The following is a 14420-nucleotide window of genomic DNA, read 5'->3' on the forward strand; positions in this document are numbered from 1 at the left end:
TGAACAAGAAGTGGGACAAACAGAGTACTGGCTCCACCGAGATTTGAACTCGGATCGCTGGATTCAAAGTCCAGAGTGCTCACCGTTACACCATGGAACCGACTGGACTATGCCTCTGAGGAAGCAGTCTTTTGTCCACACACAGGCACGCACACACACCAGCTTACTTGCGCAAAGGTTCTCTGACTGCACACGAATAGTAGTTGCCCGCAGGATGGCAAAATGCTGCTTGTGCAGGCAGCCGGCTACAGAGGCTGAGCAATGCGAATTGCAGTGGCCGTTGCGGCGGCTGAGAAATGATCCAATCAATTTGCTCCTGGTGGCAAATGTAAAAGAAGTGCTCTCTCGCTCACACACACTAATCATTGGCTTTGGCAAGAGGAAAGGTTCCACCGAGATTTGAACTCGGATCACTGGATTCAGAGTCCAGAGTGCTCACCATTACACCATGGAACCCCAGTCATAGGAACTGCCTGCAAATTGTCACTCAAACAAGATTACCTCTTTCGTTAAATGTGCAAGAATAGCGTGTGCGACAACAGAATCTGATGATGTGCAAACATTGTTCTGCAAAGGTGTGACAGGACACCTCCCTCAAAGATGACATCCAATCTTTTCACCCCCCAAGCCACAGTGGAGGATATTGGGACAAGTCATCATGTTTCACAGGGGTCAGTGTCCCGTTTTGCTGAGGGCTCAGAGCAGCGTCGCTGAATCGTGTCAGGCTCAGCTGTGAGAGCCAGCGAGAATACTGCTCGCAAAAGTTTCACAGTGGCTCCAGCGAATGGGAGCAATGGGCAAGCAAGATAATTTGTGAGGTGCTGCCGTACTGCAAATTGCACAATGTGTGTGGCTGACTGACCCGCGAGAATGCGCGCACATCTTTCCCATGAGCAGAACGGCAAGCACTTGAAAATTTAATTCCGACGTTCAGCCTTGGCTGGATTATTACCTCAAGCGTAACTCCACCTCTGTCACTCAGCCTCCGACTAGGTTTGGCTGCTGTGCAAATGAAAGCGGTGCAGACAAGCTGCCGCTCCCAGCAGCGTTGAAGCTGTTTCCCCCGAATATTGCAATGCTCCCTCGGCATCAGTGTACAAACATTGCAAAGGGATTCACGCACGACGCTTGGCATAGAAGGAAAAGTTAAAAGTGGTCGTGTTGAAGAAGACGATTGAAGTGATGTGTGCATCACCTGCTGAGTTTTGGGCAGAGTGGCAAGTTCACATGCACCCACTGCGCCGCGCAGGAAATGACAGCGACCACGCAGCAAATGTCCCGGCTGGTGTTACCGCATCAACCCGAGCGGACGATCGCTCAAGAAGACAGCAAGCTGGAAGGCAGAAAAGGCCTGTGGCCAGTAGCCCCGCCTGCATTGGGGTCTTTTACTCAGCTGTCCCCGAATTGAACAAGAAGTGGGACAAACAGAGTACTGGCTCCACCGAGATTTGAACTCGGATCGCTGGATTCAAAGTCCAGAGTGCTCACCGTTACACCATGGAACCGACTGGACTCTGCCTCTGAGGAAGCAGTCTTTTGTCCACACACAGGCACGCACACACACCAGCTTACTTGCGCAAAGGTTCTCTGACTGCACACGAATAGTAGTTGCCCGCAGGATGGCAAAATGCTGCTTGTGCAGGCAGCCGGCTACAGAGGCTGAGCAATGCGAATTGCAGTGGCCGTTGCGGCGGCTGAGAAATGATCCAATCAATTTGCTCCTGGTGGCAAATGTAAAAGAAGTGCTCTCTCGCTCACACACACTAATCATTGGCTTTGGCAAGAGGAAAAGTTCCACCGAGATTTGAACTCAGATCACTGGATTCAGAGTCCAGAGTGCTCACCATTACACCATGGAACCCCAGTCATAGGAACTGCCTGCAAATTGTCACTCAAACAAGATTACCTCTTTCGTTAAATGTGCAAGAATAGCGTGTGCGACAACAGAATCTGATGATGTGCAAACATTGTTCTGCAAAGGTGTGACAGGAAACCTCCCTCAAAGATGACACCCAATCTTTTCACCCCCCAAGCCACAGCGGGGGATATTGGACAAGTCATCACGTTTCACAGGGGTCAGTGTCCCGTTTTGCTGAGGGCTCAGAGCAGTGTCGCTGAATCGTGTCAGGCTCAGCTGTGAGAGCCAGCGAGAATACTGCTCGCAAAAGTTTCACAGTGGCTGCAGCGAATGGGAGCAATGGGCAAGCAAGATAGTTTGTGAGGTGCTGCCGTACTGCAAATTGCACAATGTGTGTGGCTGACTGACCCTCGAGAATGCGCGCACATCTTTCCCATGAGCAGAATGGCAAGCACCTGAAAATTTAATCTCCGACGTTCAGCCTTGGCTGGATTATTACCTCAAGCGTAACTCCACCTCTGTCACTCAGCCTCCGACTAGGTTTGGCTGCTGTGCAAATGAAAGCGGTGCAGACAAGCTGCCGCTCCCAGCAGCGTTGAAGTTGTTTCCCCCGAATATTGCAATGCTGCCTCGGCATCAGTGTACAAACATTGCAAAGGGATTCACGCACGACGCTTGGCATAGAAGGAAAAGTTAAAAGTGGTCGTGTTGAAGAAGACGATTGAAGTGATGTGTGCAACACCTGCTGAGTTTTGGGCAGAGTGGCAAGTTCACATGCACCCACTGCGCCGCGCAGGAAATGACAGCGACCACGCAGCAAATGTCCCGGCCGGTGTTACCGCATCAACCCGAGCGGACGATCGCTCAAGAAGACAGCAAGCTGGAAGGCAGAAAAGGCCTGTGGCCAGTAGCCCCGCCTGCATTGGGGTCTTTTACTCAGCTGTCCCCGAATTGAACAAGAAGTGGGACAAACAGAGTACTGGCTCCACCGAGATTTGAACTCGGATCGCTGGATTCAAAGTCCAGAGTGCTCACCGTTACACCATGGAACCGACTGGACTCTGCCTCTGAGGAAGCAGTCTTTTGTCCACACACAGGCACGCACACACACCAGCTTACTTGCGCAAAGGTTCTCTGACTGCACACGAATAGTAGTTGCCCGCAGGATGGCAAAATGCTGCTTGTGCAGGCAGCCGGCTACAGAGGCTGAGCAATGCGAATTGCAGTGGCCGTTGCGGCGGCTGAGAAATGATCCAATCAATTTGCTCCTGGTGGCAAATGTAAAAGAAGTGCTCTCTCGCTCACACACACTAATCATTGGCTTTGGCAAGAGGAAAGGTTCCACCGAGATTTGAACACGGATCACTGGATTCAGAGTCCAGAGTGCTCACCATTACACCATGGAACCCCAGTCATAGGAGCTGCCTGCAAATTGTCACTCAAACAAGATTACCTCTTTCGTTAAATGTGCAAGAATAGCGTGTGCGACAACAGAATCTGATGATGTGCAAACATTGTTCTGCAAAGGTGTGACAGGAAACCTCCCTCAAAGATGACACCCAATCTTTTCACCCCCCAAGCCACAGCGGGGGATATTGGGACAAGTCATCACGTTTCACAGGGGTCAGTGTCCCGTTTTGCTGAGGGCTCAGAGCAGCGTCGCTGAATCGTGTCAGGCTCAGCTGTGAGAGCCAGCGAGAATACTGCTCGCAAAAGTTTCACAGTGGCTCCAGCGAATGGGAGCAATGGGCAATCAAGATAATTTGTGAGGTGCTGCCGTACTGCAAATTGCACAATGTGTGTGGCTGACTGACCCTCGAGAATGCGCGCACATCTTTCCCATGAGCAGAACGGCAAGCACTTGAAAATTTAATTCCGACGTTCAGCCTTGGCTGGATTATTACCTCAAGCGTAACTCCACCTCTGTCACTCAGCCTCCGACTAGGTTTGGCTGCTGTGCAAATGAAAGCGGTGCAGACAAGCTGCCGCTCCCAGCAGCGTTGAAGCTGTTTCCCCCGAATATTGCAATGCTGCCTCGGCATCAGTGTACAAACATTGCAAAGGGATTCACGCACGACGCTTGGCATAGAAGGAAAAGTTAAAAGTGGTCGTGTTGAAGAAGACGATTGAAGTGATGTGTGCATCACCTGCTGAGTTTTGGGCAGAGTGGCAAGTTCACATGCACCCACTGCGCCGCGCAGGAAATGACAGCGACCACGCAGCAAATGTCCCGGCTGGTGTTACCGCATCAACCCGAGCGGACGATCGCTCAAGAAGACAGCAAGCTGGAAGGCAGAAAAGGCCTGCGGCCAGGAGCCCCGCCTGCATTGGGGTCTTTTACTCAGCTGTCCCCGAATTGAACAAGAAGTGGGACAAACAGAGTACTGGCTCCACCGACATTTGAACTCGGATCGCTGGATTCAAAGTCCAGAGTGCTCACCGTTACACCATGGAACCGACTGGACTCTGCCTCTGAGGAAGCAGTCTTTTGTCCACACACAGGCACGCACACACACCAGCTTACTTGCGCAAAGGTTCTCTGACTGCACACGAATAGTAGTTGCCCGCAGGATGGCAAAATGCTGCTTGTGCAGGCAGCCGGCTACAGAGGCTGAGCAATGCGAATTGCAGTGGCCGTTGCGGCGGCTGAGAAATGATCCAATCAATTTGCTCCTGGTGGCAAATGTAAAAGAAGTGCTCTCTCGCTCACACACACTAATCATTGGCTTTGGCAAGAGGAAAGGTTCCACCGAGATTTGAACTCGGATCACTGGATTCAGAGTCCAGAGTGCTCACCATTACACCATGGAACCCCAGTCATAGGAACTGCCTGCAAATTGTCACTCAAACAAGATTACCTCTTTCGTTAAATGTGCAAGAATAGCGTGTGCGACAACAGAATCTGATGATGTGCAAACATTGTTCTGCAAAGGTGTGACAGGAAACCTCCCTCAAAGATGACACCCAATCTTTTCACCCCCCAAGCCACAGCGGGGGATATTGGGACAAGTCATCACGTTTCACAGGGGTCAGTGTCCCGTTTTGCTGAGGGCTCAGAGCAGTGTCGCTGAATCGTGTCAGGCTCAGCTGTGAGAGCCAGCGAGAATACTGCTCGCAAAAGCTTCACAGTGGCTGCAGCGAATGGGAGCAATGGGCAAGCAAGATAGTTTCTGAGGTGCTGCCGTACTGCAAATTGCACAATGTGTGTGGCTGACTGACCCTCGAGAATGCGCGCACATCTTTCCCATGAGCATAATGGCAAGCACTTGAAAATTTAATCTCCGACGTTCAGCCTTGGCTGGATTATTACCTCAAGCGTAACTCCACCTCTGTCACTCAGCCTCCGACTAGGTTTGGCTGCTGTGCAAATGAAAGCGGTGCAGACAAGCTGCCGCTCCCAGCAGCGTTGAAGCTGTTTCCCCCGAATATTGCAATGCTGCCTCGGCATCAGTGTACAAACATTGCAAAGGGATTCACGCACGACGCTTGGCATAGAAGGAAAAGTTAAAAGTGGTCGTGTTGAAGAAGACGATTGAAGTGATGTGTGCAACACCTGCTGAGTTTTGGGCAGAGTGGCAAGTTCACATGCACCCACTGCGCCGCGCAGGAAATGACAGCGACCACGCAGCAAATGTCCCGGCTGGTGTTACCGCATCAACCCGAGCGGACGATCGCTCAAGAAGACAGCAAGCTGGAATGCAGAAAAGGCCTGCGGCCAGGAGCCCCGCCTGCATTGGGGTCTTTTACTCAGCTGTCCCCGAATTGAACAAGAAGTGGGACAAACAGAGTACTGGCTCCACCGAGATTTGAACTCGGATCGCTGGATTCAAAGTCCAGAGTGCTCACCGTTACACCATGGAACCGACTGGACTCTGCCTCTGAGGAAGCAGTCTTTTGTCCACACACAGGCACGCACACACACCAGCTTACTTGCGCAAAGGTTCTCTGACTGCACACAAATAGTAGTTGCCCGCAGGATGGCAAAATGCTGCTTGTGCAGGCAGCCGGCTACAGAGGCTGAGCAATGCGAATTGCAGTGGCCGTTGCGGCGGCTGAGAAATGATCCAATCAATTTGCTCCTGGTGGCAAATGTAAAAGAAGTGCTCTCTCGCTCACACACACTAATCATTGGCTTTGGCAAGAGGAAAGGTTCCACCGAGATTTGAACTCGGATCACTGGATTCAGAGTCCAGAGTGCTCACCATTACACCATGGAACCCCAGTCATAGCCCCTAGCTGCAAATTGTCACTCAAACAAGATTACCTCTTTCGTTAAATGTGCAAGAATAGCGTGTGCGACAACAGAATCTGATGATGTGCAAACATTGTTCTGCAAAGGTGTGACAGGAAACCTCCCTCAAAGATGACACCCAATCTTTTCACCCCCCAAGCCACAGCGGGGGATATTGGGACAAGTCATCACGTTTCACAGGGGTCAGTGTCCCGTTTTGCTGAGGGCTCAGAGCAGTGTCGCTGAATCGTGTCAGGCTCAGCTGTGAGAGCCAGCGAGAATACTGCTCGCAAAAGTTTCACAGTGGCTGCAGCGAATGGGAGCAATGGGCAAGCAAGATAGTTTGTGAGGTGCTGCCGTACTGCAAATTGCACAATGTGTGTGGCTGACTGACCCTCGAGAATGCGCGCACATCTTTCCCATGAGCAGAATGGCAAGCACTTGAAAATTTAATCTCCGACGTTCAGCCTTGGCTGGATTATTACCTCAAGCGTAACTCCACCTCTGTCACTCAGCCTCCGACTAGGTTTGGCTGCTGTGCAAATGAAAGCGGTGCAGACAAGCTGCCGCTCCCAGCAGCGTTGAAGCTGTTTCCCCCGAATATTGCAATGCTGCCTCGGCATCAGTGTACAAACATTGCAAAGGGATTCACGCACGACGCTTGGCATAGAAGGAAAAGTTAAAAGTGGTCGTGTTGAAGAAGACGATTGAAGTGATGTGTGCAACACCTGCTGAGTTTTGGGCAGAGTGGCAAGTTCACATGCACCCACTGCGCCGCGCAGGAAATGACAGCGACCACGCAGCAAATGTCCCGGCTGGTGTTACCGCATCAACCCGAGCGGACGATCGCTCAAGAAGACAGCAAGCTGGAAGGCAGAAAAGGCCTGCGGCCAGGAGCCCCGCCTGCATTGGGGTCTTTTACTCAGCTGTCCCCGAATTGAACAAGAAGTGGGACAAACAGAGTACTGGCTCCACCGAGATTTGAACTCGGATCGCTGGATTCAAAGTCCAGAGTGCTCACCGTTACACCATGGAACCGACTGGACTCTGCCTCTGAGGAAGCAGTCTTTTGTCCACACACAGGCACGCACACACACCAGCTTACTTGCGCAAAGGTTCTCTGACTGCACACAAATAGTAGTTGCCCGCAGGATGGCAAAATGCTGCTTGTGCAGGCAGCCGGCTACAGAGGCTGAGCAATGCGAATTGCAGTGGCCGTTGCGGCGGCTGAGAAATGATCCAATCAATTTGCTCCTGGTGGCAAATGTAAAAGAAGTGCTCTCTCGCTCACACACACTAATCATTGGCTTTGGCAAGAGGAAAGGTTCCACCGAGATTTGAACTCGGATCACTGGATTCAGAGTCCAGAGTGCTCACCATTACACCATGGAACCCCAGTCATAGGAACTGCCTGCAAATTGTCACTCAAACAAGATTACCTCTTTCGTTAAATGTGCAAGAATAGCGTGTGCGACAACAGAATCTGATGATGTGCAAACATTGTTCTGCAAAGGTGTGACAGGAAACCTCCCTCAAAGATGACACCCAATCTTTTCACCCCCCAAGCCACAGCGGGGGATATTGGACAAGTCATCACGTTTCACAGGGGTCAGTGTCCCGTTTTGCTGAGGGCTCAGAGCAGTGTCGCTGAATCGTGTCAGGCTCAGCTGTGAGAGCCAGCGAGAATACTGCTCGCAAAAGTTTCACAGTGGCTGCAGCGAATGGGAGCAATGGGCAAGCAAGATAGTTTGTGAGGTGCTGCCGTACTGCAAATTGCACAATGTGTGTGGCTGACTGACCCTCGAGAATGCGCGCACATCTTTCCCATGAGCAGAACGGCAAGCACTTGAAAATTTAATCTCCGACGTTCAGCCTTGGCTGGATTATTACCTCAAGCGTAACTCCACCTCTGTCACTCAGCCTCCGACTAGGTTTGGCTGCTGTGCAAATGAAAGCGGTGCAGACAAGCTGCCGCTCCCAGCAGCGTTGAAGCTGTTTCCCCCGAATATTGCAATGCTGCCTCGGCATCAGTGTACAAACATTGCAAAGGGATTCACGCACGACGCTTGGCATAGAAGGAAAAGTTAAAAGTGGTCGTGTTGAAGAAGACGATTGAAGTGATGTGTGCAACACCTGCTGAGTTTTGGGCAGAGTGGCAAGTTCACATGCACCCACTGCGCCGCGCAGGAAATGACAGCGACCACGCAGCAAATGTCCCGGCTGGTGTTACCGCATCAACCCGAGCGGACGATCGCTCAAGAAGACAGCAAGCTGGAAGGCAGAAAAGGCCTGCGGCCAGGAGCCCCGCCTGCATTGGGGTCTTTTACTCAGCTGTCCCCGAATTGAACAAGAAGTAGGACAAACAGAGTACTGGCTCCACCGAGATTTGAACTCGGATCGCTGGATTCAAAGTCCAGAGTGCTCACCGTTACACCATGGAACCGACTGGACTCTGCCTCTGAGGAAGCAGTCTTTTGTCCACACACAGGCACGCACACACACCAGCTTACTTGCGCAAAGGTTCTCTGACTGCACACGAATAGTAGTTGCCCGCAGGATGGCAAAATGCTGCTTGTGCAGGCAGCCGGCTACAGAGGCTGAGCAATGCGAATTGCAGTGGCCGTTGCGGCGGCTGAGAAATGATCCAATCAATTTGCTCCTGGTGGCAAATGTAAAAGAAGTGCTCTCTCGCTCACACACACTAATCATTGGCTTTGGCAAGAGGAAAGGTTCCACCGAGATTTGAACTCGGATCACTGGATTCAGAGTCCAGAGTGCTCACCATTACACCATGGAACCCCAGTCATAGGAACTGCCTGCAAATTGTCACTCAAACAAGATTACCTCTTTCGTTAAATGTGCAAGAATAGCGTGTGCGACAACAGAATCTGATGATGTGCAAACATTGTTCTGCAAAGGTGTGACAGGAAACCTCCCTCAAAGATGACACCCAATCTTTTCACCCCCCAAGCCACAGCGGGGGATATTGGGACAAGTCATCACGTTTCACAGGGGTCAGTGTCCCGTTTTGCTGAGGGCTCAGAGCAGTGTCGCTGAATCGTGTCAGGCTCAGCTGTGAGAGCCAGCGAGAATACTGCTCGCAAAAGTTTCACAGTGGCTGCAGCGAATGGGAGCAATGGGCAAGCAAGATAGTTTGTGAGGTGCTGCCGTACTGCAAATTGCACAATGTGTGTGGCTGACTGACCCTTGAGAATGCGCGCACATCTTTCCCATGAGCAGAACGGCAAGCACTTGAAAATTTAATCTCCGACGTTCAGCCTTGGCTGGATTATTACCTCAAGCGTAACTCCACCTCTGTCACTCAGCCTCCGACTAGGTTTGGCTGCTGTGCAAATGAAAGCGGTGCAGACAAGCTGCCGCTCCCAGCAGCGTTGAAGCTGTTTCCCCCGAATATTGCAATGCTGCCTCGGCATCAGTGTACAAACATTGCAAAGGGATTCACGCACGACGCTTGGCATAGAAGGAAAAGTTAAAAGTGGTCGTGTTGAAGAAGACGATTGAAGTGATGTGTGCAACACCTGCTGAGTTTTGGGCAGAGTGGCAAGTTCACATGCACCCACTGCGCCGCGCAGGAAATGACAGCGACCACGCAGCAAATGTCCCGGCTGGTGTTACCGCATCAACCCGAGCGGACGATCGCTCAAGAAGACAGCAAGCTGGAAGGCAGAAAAGGCCTGCGGCCAGGAGCCCCGCCTGCATTGGGGTCTTTTACTCAGCTGTCCCCGAATTGAACAAGAAGTAGGACAAACAGAGTACTGGCTCCACCGAGATTTGAACTCGGATCGCTGGATTCAAAGTCCAGAGTGCTCACCGTTACACCATGGAACCGACTGGACTCTGCCTCTGAGGAAGCAGTCTTTTGTCCACACACAGGCACGCACACACACCAGCTTACTTGCGCAAAGGTTCTCTGACTGCACACGAATAGTAGTTGCCCGCAGGATGGCAAAATGCTGCTTGTGCAGGCAGCCGGCTACAGAGGCTGAGCAATGCGAATTGCAGTGGCCGTTGCGGCGGCTGAGAAATGATCCAATCAATTTGCTCCTGGTGGCAAATGTAAAAGAAGTGCTCTCTCGCTCACACACACTAATCATTGGCTTTGGCAAGAGGAAAGGTTCCACCGAGATTTGAACTCGGATCACTGGATTCAGAGTCCAGAGTGCTCACCATTACACCATGGAACCCCAGTCATAGGAACTGCCTGCAAATTGTCACTCAAACAAGATTACCTCTTTCGTTAAATGTGCAAGAATAGCGTGTGCGACAACAGAATCTGATGATGTGCAAACATTGTTCTGCAAAGGTGTGACAGGAAACCTCCCTCAAAGATGACACCCAATCTTTTCACCCCCCAAGCCACAGCGGGGGATATTGGGACAAGTCATCACGTTTCACAGGGGTCAGTGTCCCGTTTTGCTGAGGGCTCAGAGCAGTGTCGCTGAATCGTGTCAGGCTCAGCTGTGAGAGCCAGCGAGAATACTGCTCGCAAAAGTTTCACAGTGGCTGCAGCGAATGGGAGCAATGGGCAAGCAAGATAGTTTGTGAGGTGCTGCCGTACTGCAAATTGCACAATGTGTGTGGCTGACTGACCCTTGAGAATGCGCGCACATCTTTCCCATGAGCAGAACGGCAAGCACTTGAAAATTTAATCTCCGACGTTCAGCCTTGGCTGGATTATTACCTCAAGCGTAACTCCACCTCTGTCACTCAGCCTCCGACTAGGTTTGGCTGCTGTGCAAATGAAAGCGGTGCAGACAAGCTGCCGCTCCCAGCAGCGTTGAAGCTGTTTCCCCCGAATATTGCAATGCTGCCTCGGCATCAGTGTACAAACATTGCAAAGGGATTCACGCACGACGCTTGGCATAGAAGGAAAAGTTAAAAGTGGTCGTGTTGAAGAAGACGATTGAAGTGATGTGTGCAACACCTGCTGAGTTTTGGGCAGAGTGGCAAGTTCACATGCACCCACTGCGCCACGCAGGAAATGACAGCAACCACGCAGCAAATGTCCCGGCTGGTGTTACCGCATCAACCCGAGCGGACGATCGCTCAAGAAGACAGCAAGCTGGAAGGCAGAAAAGGCCTGCGGCCAGGAGCCCCGCCTGCATTGGGGTCTTTTACTCAGCTGTCCCCGAATTGAACAAGAAGTAGGACAAACAGAGTACTGGCTCCACCGAGATTTGAACTCGGATCGCTGGATTCAAAGTCCAGAGTGCTCACCGTTACACCATGGAACCGACTGGACTCTGCCTCTGAGGAAGCAGTCTTTTGTCCACACACAGGCACGCACACACACCAGCTTACTTGCGCAAAGGTTCTCTGACTGCACACAAATAGTAGTTGCCCGCAGGATGGCAAAATGCTGCTTGTGCAGGCAGCCGGCTACAGAGGCTGAGCAATGCGAATTGCAGTGGCCGTTGCGGCGGCTGAGAAATGATCCAATCAATTTGGTCCTGGTGGCAAATGTAAAAGAAGTGCTCTCTCGCTCACACACACTAATCATTGGCTTTGGCAAGAGGAAAGGTTCCACCGAGATTTGAACTCGGATCACTGGATTCAGAGTCCAGAGTGCTCACCATTACACCATGGAACCCCAGTCATAGCCCCTAGCTGCAAATTGTCACTCAAACAAGATTACCTCTTTCGTTAAATGTGCAAGAATAGCGTGTGCGACAACAGAATCTGATGATGTGCAAACATTGTTCTGCAAAGGTGTGACAGGAAACCTCCCTCAAAGATGACACCCAATCTTTTCACCCCCCAAGCCACAGCGGGGGATATTGGGACAAGTCATCACGTTTCACAGGGGTCAGTGTCCCGTTTTGCTGAGGGCTCAGAGCAGTGTCGCTGAATCGTGTCAGGCTCAGCTGTGAGAGCCAGCGAGAATACTGCTCGCAAAAGTTTCACAGTGGCTGCAGCGAATGGGAGCAATGGGCAAGCAAGATAGTTTGTGAGGTGCTGCCGTACTGCAAATTGCACAATGTGTGTGGCTGACTGACCCTTGAGAATGCGCGCACATCTTTCCCATGAGCAGAACGGCAAGCACTTGAAAATTTAATCTCCGACGTTCAGCCTTGGCTGGATTATTACCTCAAGCGTAACTCCACCTCTGTCACTCAGCCTCCGACTAGGTTTGGCTGCTGTGCAAATGAAAGCGGTGCAGACAAGCTGCCGCTCCCAGCAGCGTTGAAGCTGTTTCCCCCGAATATTGCAATGCTGCCTCGGCATCAGTGTACAAACATTGCAAAGGGATTCACGCACGACGCTTGGCATAGAAGGAAAAGTTAAAAGTGGTCGTGTTGAAGAAGACGATTGAAGTGATGTGTGCAACACCTGCTGAGTTTTGGGCAGAGTGGCAAGTTCACATGCACCCACTGCGCCACGCAGGAAATGACAGCAACCACGCAGCAAATGTCCCGGCTGGTGTTACCGCATCAACCCGAGCGGACGATCGCTCAAGAAGACAGCAAGCTGGAAGGCAGAAAAGGCCTGCGGCCAGGAGCCCCGCCTGCATTGGGGTCTTTTACTCAGCTGTCCCCGAATTGAACAAGAAGTAGGACAAACAGAGTACTGGCTCCACCGAGATTTGAACTCGGATCGCTGGATTCAAAGTCCAGAGTGCTCACCGTTACACCATGGAACCGACTGGACTCTGCCTCTGAGGAAGCAGTCTTTTGTCCACACACAGGCACGCACACACACCAGCTTACTTGCGCAAAGGTTCTCTGACTGCACACAAATAGTAGTTGCCCGCAGGATGGCAAAATGCTGCTTGTGCAGGCAGCCGGCTACAGAGGCTGAGCAATGCGAATTGCAGTGGCCGTTGCGGCGGCTGAGAAATGATCCAATCAATTTGCTCCTGGTGGCAAATGTAAAAGAAGTGCTCTCTCGCTCACACACACTAATCATTGGCTTTGGCAAGAGGAAAGGTTCCACCGAGATTTGAACTCGGATCACTGGATTCAGAGTCCAGAGTGCTCACCATTACACCATGGAACCCCAGTCATAGCCCCTAGCTGCAAATTGTCACTCAAACAAGATTACCTCTTTCGTTAAATGTGCAAGAATAGCGTGTGCGACAACAGAATCTGATGATGTGCAAACATTGTTCTGCAAAGGTGTGACAGGAAACCTCCCTCAAAGATGACACCCAATCTTTTCACCCCCCAAGCCACAGCGGGGGATATTGGGACAAGTCATCACGTTTCACAGGGGTCAGTGTCCCGTTTTGCTGAGGGCTCAGAGCAGTGTCGCTGAATCGTGTCAGGCTCAGCTGTGAGAGCCAGCGAGAATACTGCTCGCAAAAGTTTCACAGTGGCTGCAGCGAATGGGAGCAATGGGCAAGCAAGATAGTTTGTGAGGTGCTGCCGTACTGCAAATTGCACAATGTGTGTGGCTGACTGACCCTCGAGAATGCGCGCACATCTTTCCCATGAGCAGAATGGCAAGCACTTGAAAATTTAATCTCCGACGTTCAGCCTTGGCTGGATTATTACCTCAAGCGTAACTCCACCTCTGTCACTCAGCCTCCGACTAGGTTTGGCTGCTGTGCAAATGAAAGCGGTGCAGACAAGCTGCCGCTCCCAGCAGCGTTGAAGCTGTTTCCCCCGAATATTGCAATGCTGCCTCGGCATCAGTGTACAAACATTGCAAAGGGATTCACGCACGACGCTTGGCATAGAAGGAAAAGTTAAAAGTGGTCGTGTTGAAGAAGACGATTGAAGTGATGTGTGCAACACCTGCTGAGTTTTGGGCAGAGTGGCAAGTTCACATGCACCCACTGCGCCGCGCAGGAAATGACAGCGACCACGCAGCAAATGTCCCGGCTGGTGTTACCGCATCAACCCGAGCGGACGATCGCTCAAGAAGACAGCAAGCTGGAAGGCAGAAAAGGCCTGCGGCCAGGAGCCCCGCCTGCATTGGGGTCTTTTACTCAGCTGTCCCCGAATTGAACAAGAAGTGGGACAAACAGAATACTGGCTCCACCGAGATTTGAACTCGGATCGCTGGATTCAAAGTCCAGAGTGCTCACCGTTACACCATGGAACCGACTGGACTCTGCCTCTGAGGAAGCAGTCTTTTGTCCACACACAGGCACGCACACACACCAGCTTACTTGCGCAAAGGTTCTCTGACTGCACACAAATAGTAGTTGCCCGCAGGATGGCAAAATGCTGCTTGTGCAGGCAGCCGGCTACAGAGGCTGAGCAATGCGAATTGCAGTGGCCGTTGCGGCGGCTGAGAAATGATCCAATCAATTTGCTCCTGGTGGCAAATGTAAAAGAAGTGCTCTCTCGCTCACACACACTAATC

At 51.6% G+C, this 14420-nt stretch overlaps 21 non-coding genes across 21 annotated transcripts; all 21 read right to left on the reverse strand.

Annotated features, from left to right (window-relative positions):
- Positions 1-28: 28 nt before the first annotated feature.
- trnaq-uug (transfer RNA glutamine (anticodon UUG)) lies at positions 29-100 on the reverse strand. Its single transcript has one exon. It is a non-coding gene; the product is annotated as a tRNA-Gln (tRNA).
- Positions 101-384: 284 nt separating this feature from the next.
- On the reverse strand, positions 385-456 carry trnaq-cug (transfer RNA glutamine (anticodon CUG)). The gene has a single exon. It is a non-coding gene; the product is annotated as a tRNA-Gln (tRNA).
- A 977-nt stretch (positions 457-1433) lies between these two features.
- trnaq-uug (transfer RNA glutamine (anticodon UUG)) lies at positions 1434-1505 on the reverse strand. Its single transcript has one exon. It is a non-coding gene; the product is annotated as a tRNA-Gln (tRNA).
- A 284-nt stretch (positions 1506-1789) lies between these two features.
- trnaq-cug (transfer RNA glutamine (anticodon CUG)) lies at positions 1790-1861 on the reverse strand. Its single transcript has one exon. It is a non-coding gene; the product is annotated as a tRNA-Gln (tRNA).
- A 977-nt stretch (positions 1862-2838) lies between these two features.
- On the reverse strand, positions 2839-2910 carry trnaq-uug (transfer RNA glutamine (anticodon UUG)). Its single transcript has one exon. It is a non-coding gene; the product is annotated as a tRNA-Gln (tRNA).
- Positions 2911-3194: 284 nt separating this feature from the next.
- trnaq-cug (transfer RNA glutamine (anticodon CUG)) lies at positions 3195-3266 on the reverse strand. Its single transcript has one exon. It is a non-coding gene; the product is annotated as a tRNA-Gln (tRNA).
- Positions 3267-4243: 977 nt separating this feature from the next.
- On the reverse strand, positions 4244-4315 carry trnaq-uug (transfer RNA glutamine (anticodon UUG)). Its single transcript has one exon. It is a non-coding gene; the product is annotated as a tRNA-Gln (tRNA).
- Positions 4316-4599: 284 nt separating this feature from the next.
- On the reverse strand, positions 4600-4671 carry trnaq-cug (transfer RNA glutamine (anticodon CUG)). The gene has a single exon. It is a non-coding gene; the product is annotated as a tRNA-Gln (tRNA).
- Positions 4672-5649: 978 nt separating this feature from the next.
- On the reverse strand, positions 5650-5721 carry trnaq-uug (transfer RNA glutamine (anticodon UUG)). Its single transcript has one exon. It is a non-coding gene; the product is annotated as a tRNA-Gln (tRNA).
- A 284-nt stretch (positions 5722-6005) lies between these two features.
- On the reverse strand, positions 6006-6077 carry trnaq-cug (transfer RNA glutamine (anticodon CUG)). Its single transcript has one exon. It is a non-coding gene; the product is annotated as a tRNA-Gln (tRNA).
- Positions 6078-7055: 978 nt separating this feature from the next.
- trnaq-uug (transfer RNA glutamine (anticodon UUG)) lies at positions 7056-7127 on the reverse strand. The gene has a single exon. It is a non-coding gene; the product is annotated as a tRNA-Gln (tRNA).
- A 284-nt stretch (positions 7128-7411) lies between these two features.
- Positions 7412-7483, reverse strand: trnaq-cug (transfer RNA glutamine (anticodon CUG)). The gene has a single exon. It is a non-coding gene; the product is annotated as a tRNA-Gln (tRNA).
- A 977-nt stretch (positions 7484-8460) lies between these two features.
- Positions 8461-8532, reverse strand: trnaq-uug (transfer RNA glutamine (anticodon UUG)). Its single transcript has one exon. It is a non-coding gene; the product is annotated as a tRNA-Gln (tRNA).
- Positions 8533-8816: 284 nt separating this feature from the next.
- trnaq-cug (transfer RNA glutamine (anticodon CUG)) lies at positions 8817-8888 on the reverse strand. Its single transcript has one exon. It is a non-coding gene; the product is annotated as a tRNA-Gln (tRNA).
- A 978-nt stretch (positions 8889-9866) lies between these two features.
- trnaq-uug (transfer RNA glutamine (anticodon UUG)) lies at positions 9867-9938 on the reverse strand. The gene has a single exon. It is a non-coding gene; the product is annotated as a tRNA-Gln (tRNA).
- A 284-nt stretch (positions 9939-10222) lies between these two features.
- On the reverse strand, positions 10223-10294 carry trnaq-cug (transfer RNA glutamine (anticodon CUG)). Its single transcript has one exon. It is a non-coding gene; the product is annotated as a tRNA-Gln (tRNA).
- A 978-nt stretch (positions 10295-11272) lies between these two features.
- trnaq-uug (transfer RNA glutamine (anticodon UUG)) lies at positions 11273-11344 on the reverse strand. Its single transcript has one exon. It is a non-coding gene; the product is annotated as a tRNA-Gln (tRNA).
- A 284-nt stretch (positions 11345-11628) lies between these two features.
- Positions 11629-11700, reverse strand: trnaq-cug (transfer RNA glutamine (anticodon CUG)). Its single transcript has one exon. It is a non-coding gene; the product is annotated as a tRNA-Gln (tRNA).
- A 978-nt stretch (positions 11701-12678) lies between these two features.
- On the reverse strand, positions 12679-12750 carry trnaq-uug (transfer RNA glutamine (anticodon UUG)). The gene has a single exon. It is a non-coding gene; the product is annotated as a tRNA-Gln (tRNA).
- A 284-nt stretch (positions 12751-13034) lies between these two features.
- trnaq-cug (transfer RNA glutamine (anticodon CUG)) lies at positions 13035-13106 on the reverse strand. Its single transcript has one exon. It is a non-coding gene; the product is annotated as a tRNA-Gln (tRNA).
- Positions 13107-14084: 978 nt separating this feature from the next.
- trnaq-uug (transfer RNA glutamine (anticodon UUG)) lies at positions 14085-14156 on the reverse strand. Its single transcript has one exon. It is a non-coding gene; the product is annotated as a tRNA-Gln (tRNA).
- Positions 14157-14420: the final 264 nt, after the last annotated feature.

This window comes from Scyliorhinus torazame, chromosome 31 (genome assembly GCF_047496885.1).
Source record: "Scyliorhinus torazame isolate Kashiwa2021f chromosome 31, sScyTor2.1, whole genome shotgun sequence".
NCBI lineage: Eukaryota > Metazoa > Chordata > Chondrichthyes > Carcharhiniformes > Scyliorhinidae > Scyliorhinus > Scyliorhinus torazame.